General features: G+C 36.4%; 1 protein-coding gene across 4 annotated transcripts in view; it reads right to left on the bottom strand.

Moving 5' to 3' along the window:
- Positions 1-13,980, bottom strand: part of EXOC4 (exocyst complex component 4) — an 827,540-nt gene that overhangs the window by 509,289 nt on the left and 304,271 nt on the right. The gene's annotated exons all lie outside the window — the stretch shown is intronic.

Below are 13,980 nucleotides of genomic sequence, written 5' to 3'. Positions count from 1 at the left end.
AACTGCTTGAATGTAAAATCTAAATGATTCTATGACTATGAGAATGTGAAAAAACAAGAGAAAGGGAAGGTAAATCAAGTTATGATATTTAATAGGAAAAACAAAAGAACCTAATAGGTATTAAATGGCTATTTGGTATCAAGTGCTGTCCTAGGTATTTTACACATATTTAATCCTCAGGATAAGCCACCGAAATAGGTATTATTACAAGTCCATCTTTAGAAAAGAGGAATTGAGGCTCAGAGAAGTTCAACAACTTGCTCGACATCTAGAAACTGGACGAGCTAGGATTCTTACTTGCGCTTGACTCAAACGCCTACACCATGTCCACTGAACACCAATGTAAGTCCCAGAGGTAGAACTTAGTTATCTGGAAAATTAACTTTTGAGAGATACTTTGTTTCTTAATGATGCTAACAAATGAGGCATTATGATACTTTTTTCTCCATAAAGCAGGAGTCCTGACCTAAAGTGTAGAAGAGGGGAAATATCTCTTTCATTTCTGTGTATCTGGCAGAGACATAACTGTCACACAAAAAACAGTTTAAGTAGCCTTTTTTGCAGCAACTTTTCAAACATCAAGCATATGTACAGATCCCTTGACTTTTAAAAGCCCAAATTGGAATAGAATTAAAAACAATAATAATAATCAGAACAAAAGGTAAAGAGGTATCCTCCTAGTCATTCAAACCTTATCTCCCTCTTAATTTGATGTATGAGATACAAAGCTCTGAAGCATGCTGACCAGGAAAAAGAAGGAAGGAAATCTACAAATGGAAGATAACAAGGTCCCCCCCCCACACACACCTCAGGCAGCCAATCAACCCAGCACATCAATATCCTGTTGCTTTAGAAACAACATAAAAGGTCACTGCTTTAATTCCCTTGATTTGGTTAAACCTCACATTTGACAAAATACCATCTAACAAACTTATTAGCATGGTCCTGGAGATCAAGAATAGAGGAAAGGGAGAAAAATGACAGTGTAGAGGTTCTAAAATTTCAGTTAAAATGTAGAAGAAAAAGGAATTAGACACTGTGGGGTGACCTAATTTAATTTGCTATAGGACCTGATAAAAATGGGTTCTAAAGTCTTTGATCCTGACTGACGAAGAAAAGACAATTTCAAATCAAAGATACCTGAATCACATAAGGTAAATCAGTGTCCTACTGGGAAAACAAATGAATGGCGGAAGTTACTGTAAAAGTCACTTTTCCAACAGGAACTGTACTAGATTTCAATTTAACTTGATCTTTAAATGATTAGGGGACTAGAAGGAAGACAGATAAAACAATGAAAACATTAGTCCTAGACAAGCTGTGAATATGAACCTTAAGCACGTATTTTTCAGTCTATGCGGGTATAATTTTTAAGTTTGGTTGCAGGCATAGATGATGAAGACTCCTTTGTTCTCTTCAGGAAATATGTACTGAGTTCTGAACACTTTCATTTTCCCAGAGCACAATTATTTGGATGCTAAAAGCCAGGCAAAAAATATATGTATATAATAATAATCAAAATGTAGCCCCTAGCCTTTACTACTTAACTTTGTTCAGAAAGGTATAATTCAAAATTTTCTAAGTAATGTTATTTCTTGGAGAAATAAGATAAACCTAATTTCATTTACAGGCTAACTAAAGACTGAGGGTCCATTTATCATTTTTAAAATGTTGCTGGCTAGCAGGTAAGATTAGTTTCTGTCACTCACAGCACTGTCAAGATGACTCGATATGATTGCAAAGTCAATTTTTATGGCCATATTTGAACAAATAATAAATGTTCCCATAGAGGCTTCAGTTTGAGGATCTCGAAGAATTTGACTGATATAGAGGATAAACGACAAGCACACTTCTAGCAGGAGGTTCATTTTATAATCTCATCCTACTCTTTCCTAAAGAAGATCTAGAAGCCACTAAAATTATTAAAGCCTGGATAAAAGCAGTACAGAAATAAAGCTTAAAGGAAGTGAGATTATTGTAGCTGAAGAAAAAACAGCATAAGGGTAATCTAATAATAGTTATTAAATATAGGAAAGCTTATTGTATAAAGGATAGGTGAAGCTGCTCAGGCAAGCAACTCAAGCAAAAATGGGAATGAAGGAACCAAGTAAAGAAAGGAACTCGCTCACAGTATAATCATTAGCTACTGAAAGTTATAAAAATAATCCTCTGAAAATTAACACTAGGGAACAGCAAGTAAATAACACCTTGGGTGGAATCAACAGAATTAATTAAATTATATCTGGATAGTCAAGATAATCTACTGAGGTTCAAAGAAAAAATACTGAATTAAATAGAAACAATAAATTAAATAGAAACATAAAAAGCTGCTTTAGGGAAAAATCTTAAACCATTTAGATTATGTCAGGATACGCAATTTACATACAAAGTGAATTCTGGACGAGTTACAAAAAATCTGATTGCCTGCTTAAGTCATTACCAAAGAGAACTAAATATCGAAAAAACAGACTGCAAAGCCAACCAAGAGTTCAAGGACAAATCTAAAAAGCCCAAGTTTCCCAAAACACTCAAGCTGTTATGTCTGTGGTCTAACTAAAAAGAAGGAAAAATTTATTTTTATAACTTTGGTCATTTTATGGCTCTCAACTGGCATATTTCTATTTTAAACACACATAATATTATTAATATTTTTAATCTCTAAATTTTATTTCTGAATCCATCAACAAGTTTGAGAAAAACAATTCAAATTTTTCTGAATACATATAAGAAAAATAAAACTGGTACTGATAATCAGACAGAATTTAATGTCATTCATTAAATCAGTTTCAAACCATTTCAAAACATTTTGTGGACACTTTTAAATAGGCATTCTCTAGCTATCCTCAAAAAAAAAGAGATAACAAGTGTTGTCGAGGATATGAAGAAATGCGAACACTTGTGCACTGTTGGTAGGAATGTCAATTGCTGCAGCCACTGTATAGAAAACCATATGGAGACTCCTCAAAAAATTAAAAATAGAAATACTATATGATCCAGCAATTCCTCTTCTGGGTATATATAAAAAGAAAATAAAAACAGGAGAGCAAAGAGATAAATGTACTCCCAATTCACTGCAGCATTATTCACAATGTCCAAGACAGGGAAACAACCTAAGTATCCCTCAACAGATTAATGGATAAAAAAAGATGAATGGATAAAGAAGATCTGAGGGCTGTGTATGTATATACATGTGTGTGTATATGTATATACATAAACACACACATACACAATGGAATATAATTCAGTCATGAGAAAGAAGGAAATCCTGCCATTTGCAACAACATGAATAGACCTATGCTAAGTGAGATAAGTCAAACAGAATGTGGAATCTAACAAGGCCAAACTTGTAAAAACCTTGAGTAGAATGGTGATTACCACAGGCTGGGAGTGGAGAATTTGGGGAGATGCTGTGTAACGATCTAGTAGGTAAGTTAAGTCCTAGATCTAATGCACACCGTAGTGATTTAGTCAACAAAACTGTGGTGGTAATCGTATTGCAATACATTAACACATCAAACCAACAGGTTGTACACCTTAAACTTACAGAATGTTGTATGCCAATTATATCTCAATAATAAAAAGGAAAAAATAAATGGGTATTCTCTAAGCAACATATTATCTCAAAGTAATTTTAAAAATAAGTTTATAACTGAGGCCTCCAGCTAGCAGCCATACGCTCCAGCCCCAGTCAAGTCTTAGATGACAACAGTCCTGACAGCATCTTAATTGTAATGTCATGAGGAATCAGGAGCCAGAACCACCTAGCTAAGCCACTCCTGAATTCCTGACTCACAGCGAGGTAATAAATGTTTGTTGTTTTAAGCTCCCCCCCCAAAAAAAAATTATAAAATGCACTTACACTGTGTATTAAGAGACAAACTTATATGAGAGTTCAGGACCTTGGATTCTCCTAGGAATCAGAAGTGCCATGAGCACCACAAGAGAGCCTTGAGCCTCTGCTTTCCTCACTGGTAGCCCTTCACTCACATGATGCAAAAATAATGCCTGGACAAAATTTCTTTCCCCCAAATTACTTCCAATGCTACCTAGAATTTTTTACTGTATCATACTGCTGAAACACCCACCAAGTAAAGGCCCAAGAACAAAGATAATTATTCTTTCAAATACAAATATACCTGGGTGGATGATTCATACCTAAAAAAACCTATTTATGGGGCATGATGCATCATTATTCCTAAGTGTTTATGGCCAATAGCTTTCAAATTTATTAGAGAGCTGCTAGCCAGTAGTGCCAAAAATTGGAGTAGATAACAGTGATGGACATTCAGACATGGAAAATTAATGCAAGTGTCGTTTGGGCACAGATTCTTAGAGATGGTATACCTAACTTAGGTTTCCTGTGTAGTACACAAATTCTCAATTGTTTAAAAAGTGGGGAGAATCATTTCCAAAAAGCAAATAAAGACTATAATCAGCTTAATCAAGCCAAATTATTTGATGTAGACATAAACATTCAAAAGATGAGCCATGATTTTCCTTATTGTTATCTATCTTAATGTGAAAACTTTCATGTTCCTAGAATTTAAAATATAAATGTTAGTAATGTCAGAGAAAGGGAAACAGCTAGAGAGAAGTGCTTTGATTCATTATGTAAAAACGGCCCATACATCAAGGGATTCCAAATTTCAAAACAATATTTTTTTTAAGTTTTTTGATGAGAAGTAAATGGAAAATAAATAAACTGATTCCTGCAACAAAGTCTTTCTCTACTTTATCACGGGAAGCTATCAGCTTTGCAAGCGAAACTGCCCAAGTCCATCAGGTCAATATATTGTCCCATGACATGCAAATTGGTAACTGCTGGCAGGAACCTTGCAGAATAAGAGACCCAAAGGTTCTGAATAAGGAAGAAACAGTAATTTACCAGAAAAAACACACACATACAGATATACAATGAGCTATGCATTAGTAAATGAAAGCATAGGTTTGGAAATTATGTTTGTAAAGTTGAAAGTAAATAAAAGGCAACTTAGCAACTTAGCAATTGGTTATAAAAATGAAGCCAGGCATGGAAAACTTATTAATGTTCTTTTAATAGTTTTCTGAGGTAACAAGAACTATGATGGGGTAATCAGATGGAGTTACCCTGGTTTTTAATATGTTTTCTTCTCCTGGGCACCCAGTACCATATGCTCCTAAAATATTTCCATTAGTGGCTCACTGACAAGTGGGATAGAAACAGTATTCTAAGGCTGGAGTTTGAAGGAAAAAAGAAATCCAATGGCAACATTTAGATGATGTGTGGTTTACCACAGATTACATAATAACAAAAAGTGGGCATCAGGATAAAATTGCAGATCCTGTAAGCAATTGCATTAGTGAGGCAGGTGCTACATAAATGATAACAAGTAATGGTAATAGTAATAACAAAAAATGCCTTAGGTTTATCTAATGCCTCCCTTCTAAAATACTGAAAACTACTGACAGGAAATGGCTAACGACTCCTCCCAGGGTCTGGAGGCTACTGATCTTTTAAATAGCTGAATCATAGAAAGGTTTATCGAAGAATCATAAAGCAAGAAGGGATTCTGAGAGATTATCTACAGCAAATCCATAGCCTCTAAAGCGGATGTGCCCCTCGGCATGCCTCCTTAAAACTTTCTGGGAAAGAGGCTATAAATTCTCAGGTCTAGGGATTCATAAACTTCATTGAGCGATGAACTTCTTCCAGACAGACAACTGAAAATTCCCATATCCATGATGGGATCTAGGGAAAGTTTTTCTGCTTATGAAACCATATTATCATTTCCTTTCCTATACGGAAAACTATGTCACACACAAAAAAGGAAAAACTCCCAATTATTAAATTGTCACAACTTACACAGATATTATGGTTAGCTTTTAGAGAGAACCTATGTCTGAGACAAATGGCTTTTTCTATTATTGATTAACGGGTACTATGAGAGCCTGTCTTCCCTTAAGTCAGCAAAGAATAGAATGCAACTGAGACCCGGAACTCTGTTAAGAATGAGTTAAGTTCATTTTAAAGTTCAGACACTGGCAGCTATGCAAAATGGAAAAATACAGCCCAGGAGGTAAGGTTAAGGACAAAATGAGATACAGGAGAGACAGCTATTTGTATCAGATACCAGCTGACAACAATAGAAGAAAAAAGTCTCTTACCTAATCAAAGCATCACAAGTGCTTGAAGTAGGTCAGAATGAAGAATGGGGTGATCCCCATTTCCACGCAGAGTAGGGCACTCTGCCAATGCCTTCTTTCCCACTCTTCGTAATTATAAGATGATGAAGTGAGTGTGTGTGTATAAATATAAGATTGTTCTTTCCAGAAGTAATGGAGTAAAGCAAACCATGAGTACAAGGTACATGGGTAAAAGATAAACACAATTAAGTAAACATTTCCGGAATAGAGGATAACACAGCAGTATCGGTTTATATTAAAAATGTACTGGATAAAGAATACTAAAAGAAGAGAAAAACATACACATGCAGCAATTTCACTGAGACAAGTGTGGCAATGTGACCCTTTCCTGATACATATATTATATACCCCTAAAGAAAATTTAAGTTCCTTGAGAGCATGGACACAACTTTTTAACATATATTATAAATTCGATCATAGGGAAAAAAAAGGAAAAAAGGACCAAGTGTAAAAGATTTTAAGGAGAGGGAAGGAGATCTTTACTAAGCTATGGATGAGGAGAAAACCGTTTAACAGGAAATAGGGGGAAACAACTTTATTCCAGCTAAACATTTTGGTAGGGTTCTTCCATGAAGGCTGATCCATCCATTATCATCCTTTATGGAAGAACAACAACAACAAAAAATACAGCAACAGGGAATTCTGAGAATTCACAATCTGTGCTAAGTGAAAGATTGCACTTATTTCCCAGCTCTTGTACCACAGTGCAAAAGGATTTGGATTCGGACTCAGATCTAGGTCTGAATTTTAGGTCTGCTGCTTACTAGTTATATGACGTTGGACAAGTTACCCAACCTCTGAACCCAGTAGCCTCACCTATTAAAAGTACTCTTATGGCCTGTCCATCAAAACAAATCATGTGAAAAAAGCAGGGAAAGTTCTTGTCGTTGTTGGTACTAAAGAAACAAAATATTTATTTATAAAAGAAAACAAAATGAACCAAAAGAATGGCCTATTGTGATCAATATGTAAAACTTTTTATAATTATACCTTCAAAACAGTTCATAATTATACTTGAGTACTGATATATCTTAAGTATGGACTCTATTTCCACAGATTTTTTAAAATTTTTTATTCTATATTGGAGTATAGCCTAGTAACAATGTTGTGATAGTTTCAGGTGCACAGCAAAGCGACTCAGCCATACATATACATGTAACCATTCTCCCCCAAACTTCCCTCCCATCCAGGCTGCCACAAAACATAGAGCAGAGTTCCCTGTGCTATAGAGTAGGTCCTTGTTGGTTATCCATTTTAAATATAGCAGTGTGTACATATCAATCCCAAACTCCCAAACTATCCCCTCTCCCTATCCTTCCCCACTGGTAACCATAAGTTTGTTCTCTAAGTCTCCACAGATGTTTTGAGAAAAGTAAACTGAAGAGTTGTACAGCACCATTATTCGGCTTGAAAACAGTATTAATATCCACATGTTGAATTACTTTCAGAGGAGCATGGAGGAAAAAATCCAACATGACATTCTACTAGATCTGCCTGCTAAGCATGCAAAGATCCTGGTAGCTGATTCATTAGGGAACAAAGAATCTGACTAGTAGGGACACTTTTCTCTTGGTAAGAAAATGAACAAAATAGAGCACAGGTGGCATTCTATTTCCACAGTTACTGTAGACTTAAAAAGATCAAGTACAGTACACGAACAGGGACATGTCCTAGTTTGCCCCTGCCTAATTCCTGACTACTAATACGTAGATGTGATGGCAAGAGTTCAGGTACTCATCTTGGACAGAGAGGAGACATTAGGAACGGAGTACACGTGACGAAACTTTAATAAGAAAGAGCCTGGGCCCCTGAGGACATCATGGATCAAGGCCACCATGCCAGGACTTCACTGCCAGACTTTTATGTGAAAGAGAAATAAAATTCTATCTTGTTTACACCACTGTTATGTTGAGTCTCTGTTATCTATAGCCAAACCTCCTCCTACAGCCAAGAGAAAGATGTTTGGCAGGAAGTCTGTCAACTTGATAAGAAGAGTTTTAAAATGGACTGACAGCAAAATAAAGAAGTAAGCTCACATAAAATAGTTAAGTAACATGGGAGACAACAGGTGATTGGGAAAAGTAGTATGGTGAAGTAATACTTCACTGAAATAAAAAAGCTCGTTAGAAACAATACTGACAACCCTACTTGTCTAAGCTAATGACCAGACAGCATAGTCAAAGCAATCACCCAGGTCGATAAGTGTGATCTCCTAAGAATCACTAACACTTTGGGGTTGTAAACAGAGAGAGAAAGACAAAGAGAGGGGGTTGAAGAGAGAAGGTAATAGAGGGAGAGGGGGAGGAAGGGAGGGAAATATCTACTAAAAAGTATGGGAAACAGTATTGCATATAAAAGAAAATTATAACTTATTGAACACTCACTCCGAGTAAGGGACCGGTAGCCATTTCTCTTCAGTTGCCCTATATAATCCTCACAACACCCCAACTAATCCCTATTGTTATAGATCAGGATAGTGTGGCTGGAAAAAGTCAGTAACTCAAAAAGCTAGTAAGTGGAGAAGCAAGAATCCTAATTCAGAGGTCTTTGTCTCAAAAGCCCACAAGTTTCCACTGCATGATGCTGCTGCCTCAAAGTTCTATTTCTGAACAAAACTAAGTAGACTCAAAATAGAAGTAAAACACCCAATTTGGCATAACAGACAAGAGAAATAAATGTGATAGCACTCTATTAATCTGAGGCATTGGGAAAGAGAGACAGTGTGATAGTAACAGAAATTTTGGAAAAACTGAGTATGTTCAGTTTATAACAGCAACAAAATATATGCTGGAAATACTTAAACATGCAGTCACTAATCTTAGAAAAAGATAACAGCATGTTTAGAAGATAGATATATACGATTCCAGGCCTAGAGTCTATAAAAGAAAATAAAAATCTACTAAAAAGTAAAAATAATGTTTTAATCAGATGAAAGAATTGATATTACGTTACAAGTGTGCGTTACACTGGCTTCCATAAAATAGTACCAGAGCCCTGATCCCAGTGCTGTCCTTGGTTTGAATGCAAACCCTACAATCCTCTGAGAGAATGCTGGTGTAAACGCTGGTGTCATCCTTGCTTTCTACCATGTTTCCAATGTTAGTGCTCATGCTAAGTGAAGTGAGGATTCACAATGGCTGTGGTCACTCAGATAGGATTGTAAGCATCAAGGTATGATGAATTTTTCTTAAATGCAATCCTTAGAACACTATTTGGGATAAACATGAAAAGCTATCCCAACTACCTCATAGTTTTCCAGTTTCCATCCCCAAGGATAGTATATTTTCAGTCAAGCAGTTCTTCAGCTGGATATGAATGACTCAATGAGACCAAAGGTAAATATGCTGTTTCTGTTGGCTGATTTGAAATTGCAAGGGAAGCCATCCTCAAGGTCTATTTCCTTCCTTTGTTTGATTCAGCCTGATTGACTTTGAACGCTAATGTTAACACTACTTCTGTGTGTGTGTGTATGCTAGTGTATATACATGTTAAAGTAATTCAATACTACAAGGTTAAACTGCAGAGAAAACATTTCTCAGCCCTTGATTAAGGCCTGCATTAAACCATCAGACCCCGTCACAAGCCTTGCTATTTGGACACACACAGAGCTGTGATTTCCATCCACTTTACTAATCACCAAGTTCAGATGTGCTGTTAATGTGACACTGATGAACAGGAATGATGCTAATGTGACAGTGATGAATGGAAATGACAGCTCAGGGATGATGAAAATTAGCTAAGGCTCTTCGACCCAGGACAAAATGAAGGGGCTTTGGAAACAACTGCAGCCAAACGTGCATCTCTGAAACAGAAAGGAAACACCAAAAACCTATGATTACTGATTACACAGAAATCTGGGCAAATAAACACTGCAACGTGACATCGCTTAAAATGTAGGCAGTCGTTATTCAAGTCCTACACTAAATCAAAAATGACAATAAAAACATGAACATACAGAACAAAAGTGCTGAGCAAAACAAAAATGTCAAAAGGTAGAGGGTATGGTTTGATTATGAAAATACAGGGCATACTAGAAACACAAACCAAGTGCTTACTGGAGCTGAAATAAAATTCTCTGATCTATGCTAATTTGGAAAAAGCATTCTCAAATGTAATGTGGACTTCATGCACTTATCATTCTCAAAGGCTTGGAGTTAGGTATCTCATCCACAGCCTTCAGGACAATGACCTCACCTTCCTTATCTTCCCTTTTCTCACCATGTACTCCCCTACCACTAGGCCAAATCAGTATATATGGGAAAACTGAACTGGATTTTTAAGAGTCAAAATGTACTCCTGGCAAAACTAAAGGAACTAGTAAGGTATGTCTATTTTCCAATAGTCTTCTTAATCCATCCACCAATGTTTCTAGCAGCACAGTATAGCTTCAGAAAAAGCAAAACTAAACCAGATCTACACAGAGATGGAGAGTCAGCTGTGGCACTACTACAGCTTTTTATGGCAAGAAGCTGACCATAAGTAATCCACTCTGTACAGGCTACCCCAAGAGCTAGAGTAGAATAGGATACAGATGTCTTTTTTTTTTTTAAAGTAAAAGTCCATTAATACATTCTGCCACTGTAAAATTCTAAATAAAGTAACCAGATTCTCATGTTGACAGCATCGAATTTAATTCCTAAAGACAGATTTACTCAAAACATAACCTGCACCAATGAGACATTCTAAAAGGGTTGGCATTCACAAGCTACAATGCCCTGGCATAGGCCCTCATTCTAGCCCTCAGGATCAAGAAGTATTTCAACACAACCATTCATATATATGAGGTTCTACAAAGAAAAAATAAGTATATTATCTGCCAAAAACATGAGTCTCAGAATTCTAGTAACATTTAGCTCAGGTTTTGTACAATGTTAATATCGCTATCAATTGAAATAGTCTACTGATAAACACTAAACAGAAATGGTTAAGTGACCTTCTAAGAGTCCAAAAATCTATAGATAAACCAGACACATCTTACAAGCATTTCTGAAAAGAGGTAACAAAGGAGATCAAAGAATAAGATACACTGCTTAGAGCTTCTGTAATCAGATACTGAAAGTCAATCAACACAGGCAAATCTTCAATTACTGTATTCCCAGTGGCAATCATTGACAGGGCTGTTTCTGGGTCATACTTCATCCATGTAATTTCACCCTGAAATCTCTGAGAAGAGACTATTTTCAGAGAGAATCTCTCATTTTAAACTCTAACTATAATAACATTACTCCTTTTTCAGTAAACGGTCTTTTCTCACACATAATATAATTGTCCAAATTATCCTTTATTAGAATTCCTTCTCAAAAACAAATTTTCTGAAATTATCTGAATTACTTTATTGCTTCTAAATAAGTCAATTACATATGCCTGCAAACAAATTTATATTGGAGTAAATAATTCATTTTTCTCCCTTCTGCTAAGGTTCAAAATCAAACACGGTTTCCAAACCTAAGAACAGACGATGCCAATTTATATCTTAGCCACACCAAAGTCCCATTTACTTCTAAAAGAAAAGGATATCAAATACAGCCTTTCTCCTAGGTCAATGTTTTCTTCTAGTTTTGGGCTTTGTTTTCTGGCATTAACTTATGACCATAGCATCATGTATGAAAAGCACTCAGCACTCAGGAAAACTAATTACCTACTAAACTAAGTTCCACCTCCTGGTCAGTGTGCTTGGTTTCTCCGGCTCTTCTCCGTTTACAGTGGGAGAAGGTAACTGATACTCACTTCCTAAGAGGGCTTTCCCTGAAGCAATTTATCCTAAATCTTGTCATTTTGAACCCATTCCTCCTTTTATTTTTCTAAAATACTGAATTATGATGGGGCATATGCTAATGAATATAGTTAAAGAGTCAAGTTTAGGCTAAGAGAGAGGAAAAGTTCAGATAACTTAGGGCTTCCCAAAATGAGAAATAATAAATACTGGGTACTTGTAGGCCTGCCTGCCAGGCCTCTATCGCTCAAAACTAATTTCTAAAAACTGAGTCTAAGGGGTTTTCTTTGTTGCTGTTGTTTTGGATTAAAAAAACTATCACATTATTAAAAGTCAGGTTCACTGAAAAGAAGCAGTACCAGTGAATTCTCAACTGCAACTCCAAGAAGGATCCATATCCTGAGGACTAGTACATTTTTCACATGAAAAACAATTTTTTCATGTCTTTTTTCTTATTGAGGTTGATAGACCTGCTCTCAAGCCTTGCCTTGATCTCAAAAGAAGTGGTAGCGCCACATGCCCTGACAATAGTCTTTCTCGGTTTTATTACAATGTTCCTTTGTCTCCCCTCCAACTTTCACCTACTTTTCAAATTTAACAAAAGAATACAAATTTAGTCCATGAATCTGTAGTTAGAAGCCAAGTAGACTATACTATAAATCAAAAATGCTAAACATGAAATGGTTTATCACATTAAAACTGATTAAAGATAAAACAAAAAAATTTTTTTAAAAACCTGACTAAAGAAGCATGGATACTCTCCAACATGGATGGTTAAGATTCCATAAAACTAGGTCCCATTTGTTTACTTTTGTTTTTATTTTCATTACTCTTGGAGGTGGATCAAAAAAGGTCCTGCTATGATTTATGTCAGACAGTGTTCTGCCTATGTTTTCCTCCAAGAGTTTTACATTTAGGTCTTTAATCCATTTGAGTTTATTTTTGTGTATGGTGTTAGAGAATGTTCTAAATGTAAAAGCTTTTGCACAACAAAGGAAACCATCAACAAAACGAAAAGGAAACCCACAGAATGGGAGAAAATATTTGCAAACAAAGCAACCGACAGGGATTAATCTCCAAAATAAACAAACAACTCATGCAGCTCAATATCAAAAAAACAAACAACCCAATCAAAAAATGAGCCGAAGATCTAGACATTTCTCCAAAGAAGACATACGGATGGCCAAGAGGTACATGAAAAAATGTTCAACATCACCAGTTATTAGAGAAATGTAAATCAAAACTACAATGAGGTATCACCTCAAACCGGTGAGAATGGCCATCATCAAAAAATCTACAAACAATAGGGACTTCCCTGGTGGCACAGAGGTTAAGAATCTGCCTGCCAAAGCAGGGGACACGGGTTCGAGCCCTAGCCCAGGAAGATCCCACATGCTGCAGAGCAACTACACCCGTGAGCCACAACTACTGAGCCCGTGTGCCACAACTACTGAGCCCGTGTGCCACAACTACTGAAGCCCACGCATCTAGAGCTTGTGTTCCGCAACAAGAGAAGCCACTGCAATGAGAAGCCCGCCCCCGACAATGAAGAGTAGCCCACACTTGCCGCAACTAGAGAAAGCCCGTGCACAGCAAGAAAGACCCAAAACAGCCAAACAAATAAATAAATAGATTTATTTTTTAAAAATCTGCAAACAATAAATGCTGGAGAGGGTATGAGGAAAAGGGAACCCTCCTACACTGTTGATGGAAATGTAAATTGGTACAGCCATTATGGAGAACAGTATGGAGATTCCTTAAAAAACTAAAGTTAGAGCTACCATATGACCCAGCAATCCCACTCCTGGGCATATATCCGGAGAAAACCATAATTCGAAAGGATACATGCACCCCCATGTTCACTGCAGCACTATTTACAATAGCCAGGACACAGAAGCAACCTAAATGTCCATCAATGGAGAAATGGATAAAGATGATGTGGTACATATATACCATGGAATATTACTCAACCATAAAAGAAAGAAAGAAAGAATGCCAATTGCAGCAACATGGATGGACCTAGATATCGTCATACTGAGTGAAGTCAGACAGAGAAAGACAAATATCATATGATATCACTTATA

The sequence above is a fragment of the Monodon monoceros genome, unplaced genomic scaffold (genome assembly GCF_005190385.1).
Source record: "Monodon monoceros isolate NGI ecotype Baffin Bay Population unplaced genomic scaffold, NGI_Narwhal_1 Super_Scaffold_2, whole genome shotgun sequence".
In the NCBI taxonomy this organism is placed as follows: Eukaryota; Metazoa; Chordata; class Mammalia; order Artiodactyla; family Monodontidae; genus Monodon; species Monodon monoceros.
This window is presented reverse-complemented; position numbering and strand designations above follow the sequence as displayed.